This window comes from Cyanistes caeruleus, chromosome 4, assembly GCF_971803275.1.
Source record: "Cyanistes caeruleus chromosome 4, bCyaCae1.hap1.1, whole genome shotgun sequence".
Classification (NCBI taxonomy): Eukaryota; Metazoa; Chordata; class Aves; order Passeriformes; family Paridae; genus Cyanistes; species Cyanistes caeruleus.
Genome location: NC_141704.1, coordinates 74536429 through 74544409, shown reverse-complemented (window position 1 = coordinate 74544409; position 7981 = coordinate 74536429). Strand labels below are relative to the sequence as shown.

The following is a 7981-nucleotide window of genomic DNA, read 5'->3' as shown; positions in this document are numbered from 1 at the left end:
TTCACATTTCAAGATAAACAAATATTGACATTTAGCAGTATCCTGATTTTCATTACTACAACTGGTCTGCCCTAATGCCAGCTGGTTTCAGTCTCTGTCTCAACACAATGACAAAAATGTGCTTTCAGGCAATAAGGAAGACATGAAATTACTTAAATATAACCTGTGATAGATTGGCATTTAAAAAAAAAAAAAGAGAAACGGCTAAGGAAGTTAAGGCTGCTGGAGGTTGATGGGAGTTTTTTCTCCTGGCCAGCAACTGGCCAATTCTGAGAACTGACAGTAGTTTTGACAATTGAAAAGTGAGATCAACCTGTGAACACCACTCTTTAAAACCTAAGCCCAGGAATTTCTCTCTCTCTTTTTGGTTTCTGGCTTTTGAAGAGGTAACAGAGCTCCGGTTCAGCCTCCTCCACCCTCAGGCCGGACAAGGCCATGGTGGGAACGGGGCTGGCCGGAGTTCTGCGGTTCCCGGGGAGGATGGAGACTGTGAAGTGACAGGAGCTCTTTCCCAGAGGGGCTGAACCCCTCGGAAGGCTCGCTGGGCCTTGTGCAGTGGGGCCGGCTGGATTTCTGCTGTTGCTGGGTTTCACCAGAGACTGCCAGGTAGGGAGAGGGAAGCCATTGGCCCGCAGTGTGCTGCCTCTGAGGGCTAGCCTGGCTGCTGAGATGCTCGCCACTCTCCCCTAGCACAGCCACTGAAAATCCTCCATCACTGCCCCAGCAGAGGTCATGGGACCATCCACAAGACCTGGGCAAGATTTTAACCCTTTCATTACCCAGATGAGACCCGCAGATTTAATCCTTTTTCCAGAGAGAAGAAAGTGAAAGTGATTAACATGTAAAGAGACAACATAAACTATCAAAGCCAGTGAGGAAAGGAATTAAGCCTCAGGTGGGAAGAGGATAAGAAGATGCCTCAGTAAGCTAAAATATTCTTTTGTTAAAGCTATGGAGATGTACAATAATGTTCTGAAAAAATTCCTTTAATTCATGAAAGAGTATTTTGAGGGAAATGGAGTGTTTCAAAATGTAGATCTAAGCAAAAGTAATTCATTGATAGAGCTGAGCAAATGGTGAAGTAGTTGTGATCCTATGAGATGCTGAAAGAGAAATGGAGAAGTGAGAGTTGTTGAAGACTTGTGGCCCTTAAGAGACAAAGAGAAAACTTCTGGTTCCAGAGATGATCACAGAGACAGATGAAGAGATCTTTTGCCTTTGTATAATACACCCTTAAAATGACACCCCTTGAATCATGGCCCACAAACTCACCTCAAAGTGGTGTGAAATAGGAGGAAAGGACTGATGACAGAGTTTTCTGGGTGGCTGGCATCAGAGAAAAAGGAATCCGTGAGAAAATGGTTTTCTTGTTAAAGACTCCATAGACTGACAAAAGAGAACCGTTTTTTCTCTATAAAGACTGATGAAAAGACTATAGCAAAGTTGGGACTATTTCAACCACCAGGTTTTTTCTCTATGTTGTCAATTAAACAAGGGAATGGTTGGGTGGTGGGGAAAAAGGGTTTTTGGAGGTTTTATTCTGGTTTCTTATTCTTGTAGTTTTGTTAGTAACCTTTCTTTATTCCTTTTAAGTTTTAAGCCTGTTTTGCCCGTCTCCTAATCCATCTCTCACAGCAAGAAATTAGTAAGTTTTTTAGTGATTTTTTTTAGCTAATGCTTTAAAACCATGGTAAACCAGAATTTAATTCATGAATACCAGTCACAATAGCATTTTAACAACCATTTATAAGAAGCCACTGTTTTAAGTAAGAATTGGTTTAGTTCAGTCAAGCAGAGCACTCAAATCCACAGCCATTATTGTCAAAGATGAAGCAGGGAGGTACTATAACGGCTCCTTGGTTTTCAAGCTGTTGCCTGGAGAAACCTGGAGTCTGCCAACTATTTACAAGAGGCTAGAAAATGTCATAAATGAGACCAAATTCATCTATGCTGTGTGCATTTGTGACATTTCTAAAGAGGCTTGCTTACTCACTAGAGAATGTTTAGGATGTATAAGTTCTCTAACAGCCACTCCTGTTGTTATTTTCTGCCAATCTGGTGGTTACCAGCTCTTGCAAAGTGAGAACACCATTTCAGAAGGGTATTTCTTTTCCTGGAAAATCAGAGGAACATAAGGAACAAGGCTGGAGAAGAGAAAATAAAACCTTTCTTCCTCTTTGTGAGAGACCAAAATTCCTGTGTAGCTCAGGTGATTTCTCCTTCTTTTGCAGAACTGCCTTTGGACTCATCATGGCCTGTTCTAAAAGGCAAAGTCAGCATGTGGTTTCCAGTCCAGACAACACCACAAAGCAAATACTGCAGCTTGATACAGGATGGCTGGCCATGACCACTTTGTGGCACTCAGCACTTTTAATCAGCCTCTGAGTTCTCATTCTCCTCTAGGCTGAGTACTATTGCACCTTCAGACATGAAAAACAAACAAACAAGGAAAAAAAATCCCAAGCAACCAACTTAAAAACCTGAAGGTTTCAGTGAGCAATGCAATTTTCTTTAATGTTGTAGTGCATCTAAAAATCTTGATATATCCCAAGGGTAAAACTCACCTTCGGTCTGTTTAATGTTAGTTCCTACCTGAGAACCTTTTCCCTTCCCCCTGTCCCACTGGCTGTGACTTCCCTGTGTCCCCTGATCACCCCCACCCCCTAGTATAAGAGAGAAGACCCAGGGCATTTTCAGTCTCTTTCTTGCCCTGGATGGATGACATGCAATGAAACAGGGACTATTCCAGCAAGTTTGGGCCTCCTGTGTCTAGATACTTTGAGTCTGTGTTGTGTCCACTCCAGGACCCCCTCCTCTGCCAGTGTTCAGTGAAGAGCAGGGCTCTCACCATCAGGGGTAGGACAGAGGGGTCCCTCGGGAGCAGATTGCAACACTTTGAGTGACAAAGACTATCATTCACATCCCCTCTCTTATGAGTGTAACCTACTTATGATGTCAGCCAGCATGTGCTGAAATCATGGGGAAAGAAGGAGGAAAGAAAAGTACTTCTTTGATAGATGCATTCCCAATAAAGAAGTCACCTGTTAAAATCTCTACAGCTGCCAGAGTTCATAGGTGGGCAGAGAATCTTCATTTAAGTTTTCTGTCACAAGTTCAGTGGTTTTACATTAGTGTAGAAATAACACTATGTTAACTAACTAACTAACTAAACCAAACTAACTAACTAACTAACTAACAAACTAACTAACAACTAACCAAAAAAGCCAGCTGAAGGCTTGACATTGCCACCTCTGTAACCTTACCCTGGCTTTGGTATATCTGAAGGGATGCTGTAACATGAGCTTTTTTAATAACACTTAATAAATATTTAGGGTCATCCATTATAAATGGTGGGTGTCACATGCAGAGCGGGGTGGGGTTATTCTTTACAGCCACTCACCATCTGTTATCCCTGAGGAAAGTGATCTCCTGAGCCTGACTTCACTGCTGTGGTGTTAAATTACTTTCCTTCCTCTGTCCCCATTCACTTGCACCAGGAGTCAAATAGATTCACCTGTGTCCCCTGTGGGACCATGTTCTGCAGCTGCTTCTAACCCCAGCATTTAATAGAGTATTACATTATTCTACTGCATTTAACTGGCAGAATGTGGGCAGAAGAAGGAACAATATCCACAGGTTAGTGTTCAAAGGGTCAAACCAGAACAGTGAATCGCATGCCATTCTCTCAGCTGCCACTTCTGTAAGGAGGCTACAAAACATTTACCTGGTAAAGACTGCTGGGTCTGTGAGAAGCAGTAGAATTCAGTCACCACTGCATTTCTCCTTTCCTTTTGTGTGTCAGAGCATCCAATTTCACTGAAGAGGCACAACAAGGTGCTGCCTTTGGCCTCAGATCCTTGGGAATAAAAAAAGGAGTGAGCAAGTGACCTCTCTGTATACAACCTATTTGCAAAGCAGGTTACCTGCTCCCCTTAACTGGAGCTACATCACTACATGGAAATCACCTGGTTCATGGACTGTGTTTCTAGGGAAAGCTCAACTCCTCTCTTTGTAAAAATTCCTTATCTTTACAGTTTTCTGTCAGCCAGAATTGTGGTGATCTCAATACACAGACCTTTATTGGGATCCATACATCTGTATTGACTTGTCTCTCTGTCTCCTATCAAACAGATTCTTTAACAGCCACATTTTCCTTCTGGTTCAGTAGTGGCTTTATCTTCAAGGTCCCTTTTCCCTGTCAACTTTGAAACTTACCATGGGTTTAAAGTTTTGAGGAGAAAATAGTAACAGACCAAAGACTGTGATCTCACCTAAGACTTACTGCCCTAGGAAGGCACACTAAAAGATAATTATTTTAATAGTAGCCCTGGATATATTAACCCAGGTATGTGTGTTCTTTTCTCCCTATGCTTTTTTATGCTGGCTTTCATAAATGAAGTTACATACAATATTTGATTTTAATTTAATACACAAATAAAATAGTTCCCTTGATAGCAGGTTTCTTAATGGTTTCATCAAAGAAAGAGAAAGCAAACGAAAATGTATCAGACTAAAGTCTCTTCTAAACTACGAGAAAAAGCTTAAACATGAAAGAGATAAAATCATTCAGGTATCAAGGTATCTCAATTCTCTGTTTTAATAATAACAAAACTAATGAAGTGATATCTAACATCTATACTATTGTTGTTCCTGGTATTTTTTCCTCACTAAGTCATACCATGTTCTCTCTTAGGTCCTGAAACTTTTAAACGTTTAAGCAGTGTCTAGTTTTATCTCCCTGAGAGGTTCCAATGAAATCCCTGAAGCCATTCCAGGAGCAAATCTATGGATGTTGTTGCGTGCCTGCAAGATGAGGCTCAGATAATGAACATTTTATCACAACAACTTTGCGCTGTTATCTGGACTGCTCAGCTACCAGCAGACATCTGGGCACTGCAAGATGTTAATTTGAACATTTATTAAAAGATATTTGGAACCAGCATCTGGATCACCAGAAAATTTTAACTAAAGTATAAACACAAGAGTTTTAGAATTATCACACCAGTCACATTTCTCATGTGGCAGAACCCTTCCTCTGGAGCCTTGTTAGCACGTCTGATCATTTCTGGGCTGAGATAATCTGACTTCTTTGAGCATTATCAGTCACTAAACAACATCAGGATAAAATGACTAGTGTGCATCTGCGGAAGGTTATTCTGTACATACAAACTCAATGTGAACAATTCAGTGTACTTTTGAGGTGTCACTGGTGTATCATCATTCTTGTGGGGTTTAGGTTCAGAGCAAAAGAAGTTTTCATATCAGTGCAGCTTTCACAGAACCACAGAATGGCCTGAGTTAGAAGTGACCTTAAAGATAGCCTAATTCCAACCTTCTCCCATGGGCAGGGATACCTTCCAGTATCCAAGGTTGCTCCAAGCCCCATCCAACCTGGCCTTGGACACTTCCAGGGATGGGGCAGCCCTTGCCTAGTGGGCAGACCTGCATATTTTATAGTGAATTCAAAACAAATGATAGTAATTAGACAGTTTTTCTTACAGAAAAAAATACTTTCAGAGGAAAACTTCTTGTGGTCATAAACAGAAGCTACAAGGAGTAATGAGATCCCACAGAAAGGCTACCTGTAGAATTCAATTAGTTGATTGCCACTCAATTCCATGGGACAGGATAACACATTAAAAACATGTAATGCAGCATGTTTAACTTTGCTTTGTATTTTACAGAAGAAGCAATACAATCAAGGGAAGGGTGGAAAAAAGGATATGTTTGCTGCTCTATACAGTATAACCATGCAGACACATAGATGAGATAACAAAATACACAACACACAGAATAACACAACAAAGCTGACTTGAAGCTGAGATCTCTAAGTGCCTGTCCCAGTATAAAAGGACTTTGGAGTGCTTACATTTGTGGTAGGCAAAGTGCTACAACACAATGCATCAGAAATGCTGGAAGCTACCTGACAAAGGATCCTTTTTGCTGAAGCAGCAGAAGAGACAGTGGGAAATTTCGTCACTGAAATTCCACCATGTGGATGTAGACGAAGCCTCCCACTGGAAATGAAGACAGGGCACACATGGGAAACAGAGAGAGAGGCCGCTGATGAGGGGAAAAAGTGCTGAGCCACTGCTGTTTTAGCTGGAGCTCTGACAGCAGAATTGACCCTGGGGACAATTGACTCCTGGAGAGTTTGGCTGCTGTTTTTGCTATCTTTATTCTGAGCCAACAGGAACTGAGTATATTGTATATTCAGTGTAGGAGCTACGTGCTACATGAGGGTGAGTGACGAACCACAGACACTGCGCTGATTCCTCTTTTCACAGGTGTGAAAAGGACAGTGAGAGAAGGGCTGTAGGAGTGTCCACAGATATTAATTGCCTTCCCCCATCCTCTGTTGGCAGGACATAATGTGATCACTCCATTTTTGACTCAATTTCTGCTGTTTTTCTGGGCTCATGCACAGAACACAATGATGACAAAAAATGCTAGGGATGCTTTGACTGCAGACAGGAGTTTTACTCAGGTCCCTTCAGCATTCTGTGCTTTGTTGATAAAATTAGACGGGAGAAAAAAATTGGCAAGAAAGGAGTGTCATGTATGGCAGAAACTAAAGAACAGTTATTGCAACTACTGTGGGCCTTCTCTATGCTACAATGGGGTGCTCAGAAAATCTCCTATTCCTTATTGCAGCAGGCTTCTTGCATAACTTAACTCCAAAGGGATTTCCATCTTGCTTTGACAAATACTTTTAATTTGTATTTTGTTCACATTAATGTGGGCCTTATGGATAAAAGAAAGCACAAGAGAAAATGGGCACTGCCTTAGAGAGTTCATACACATGCCCAGAAACAGTGCAGATGTTTACAGCATTCATGCCCGTGTTGTGATCCTCTTATGAGAGACGAAAGCCATGAATGCGTCCGACCTACTCAACACAGGTTTGATGTAGTGCACAGAATGACCAGTTTTCCCATTCTCTAGTATCAGCAAAAGAAAGATCTCCTTCTACAGCACCTCCTTCCTTCTCTATCTTGCCTGATCTGAAAGTGAAAAATCTCCTTTTCCTATTTTTTCCATGTCTAGAAAAAAGACAGAATTGAACCATGAAGATGAAAGGAAAAGATTACTCCCTGTCATGCTGAAGCTTATAAATTTGTCTTTAAAACATAAGGAATGGAATGGCTTGCAAGGAGTAGAGCATCCAAGGATTTTAGGTAATCAAACCAACACCTACTAAAATCTATTAAAATAACTACCCAAAACAAATCAAGGCTTAAACTGGACTATGAGAACCCAAAGGGTTGTCAGCAAAAGCTTTAAAGCATTTTGAAACACCTGAAAGAAAAATAATGTGTCTCCTTTGCAATATTCCATCCTTTTTGTATTGGTATAAACCAGGAGCTGGGGAAAAGACTAATTTGGACTGTATTTGATTAATATCACTGTCAGCTTGCTGCCTGTAACTTTTTCCTACCTGCTGCGCATAAAATGGAGCTGCACTATCAGGGTGCTTCCTTAAAGCCATTGACTTATAGAAATACAATAATAAATGAGATGGGATTAAAAAGAACCATGTCTTAAACAGAGAGGAGAAAGCTTGGTGAGAGTTATTAAAGCATGGATTGAAGAGATAACTAAATAAAAATAACTTCTGATGTAATTTTCACAGCAAGAGTTTCATCTTTTTAATTACTGTGTAAATGGATTTTACAAAAATAAACACGCAACTCCCAACCAAGGTCATAGGAAATTCATCGGCACATAGTAGTTTTCAGCCTCTCTCTCATTTCTTTCATTTTGAGGGGAGAATGGATTTGACGAGCAAAGATAGAGGGATGGAAAGGAACAGAGTTAAGGTTCACTCATTTTTTTACTAAATTCAGCTATCTGTTAGCTACACAATTTAATAAAACTACAATGTTTAAAATGCACATTAATGTTGTAGTGCAATAGATCTATTCTACTTTGAAAGAAAAACAACCTGGTAAGTCTGACAGTAAACTCCAGTGTAAAATTT

At 40.7% G+C, this 7981-nt stretch overlaps 1 long non-coding RNA gene across 1 annotated transcript; it reads left to right on the top strand.

The window, feature by feature from the left end:
* The first annotated feature begins 3486 nt into the window (after nucleotides 1-3486).
* LOC147653772 (uncharacterized) lies at nucleotides 3487-7621 on the top strand. The gene is made up of 2 exons (XR_015285907.1): nucleotides 3487-3636; nucleotides 4694-7621. It is a non-coding gene; the product is annotated as an uncharacterized LOC147653772 (long non-coding RNA).
* The last annotated feature ends 360 nt before the right edge of the window (nucleotides 7622-7981 follow it).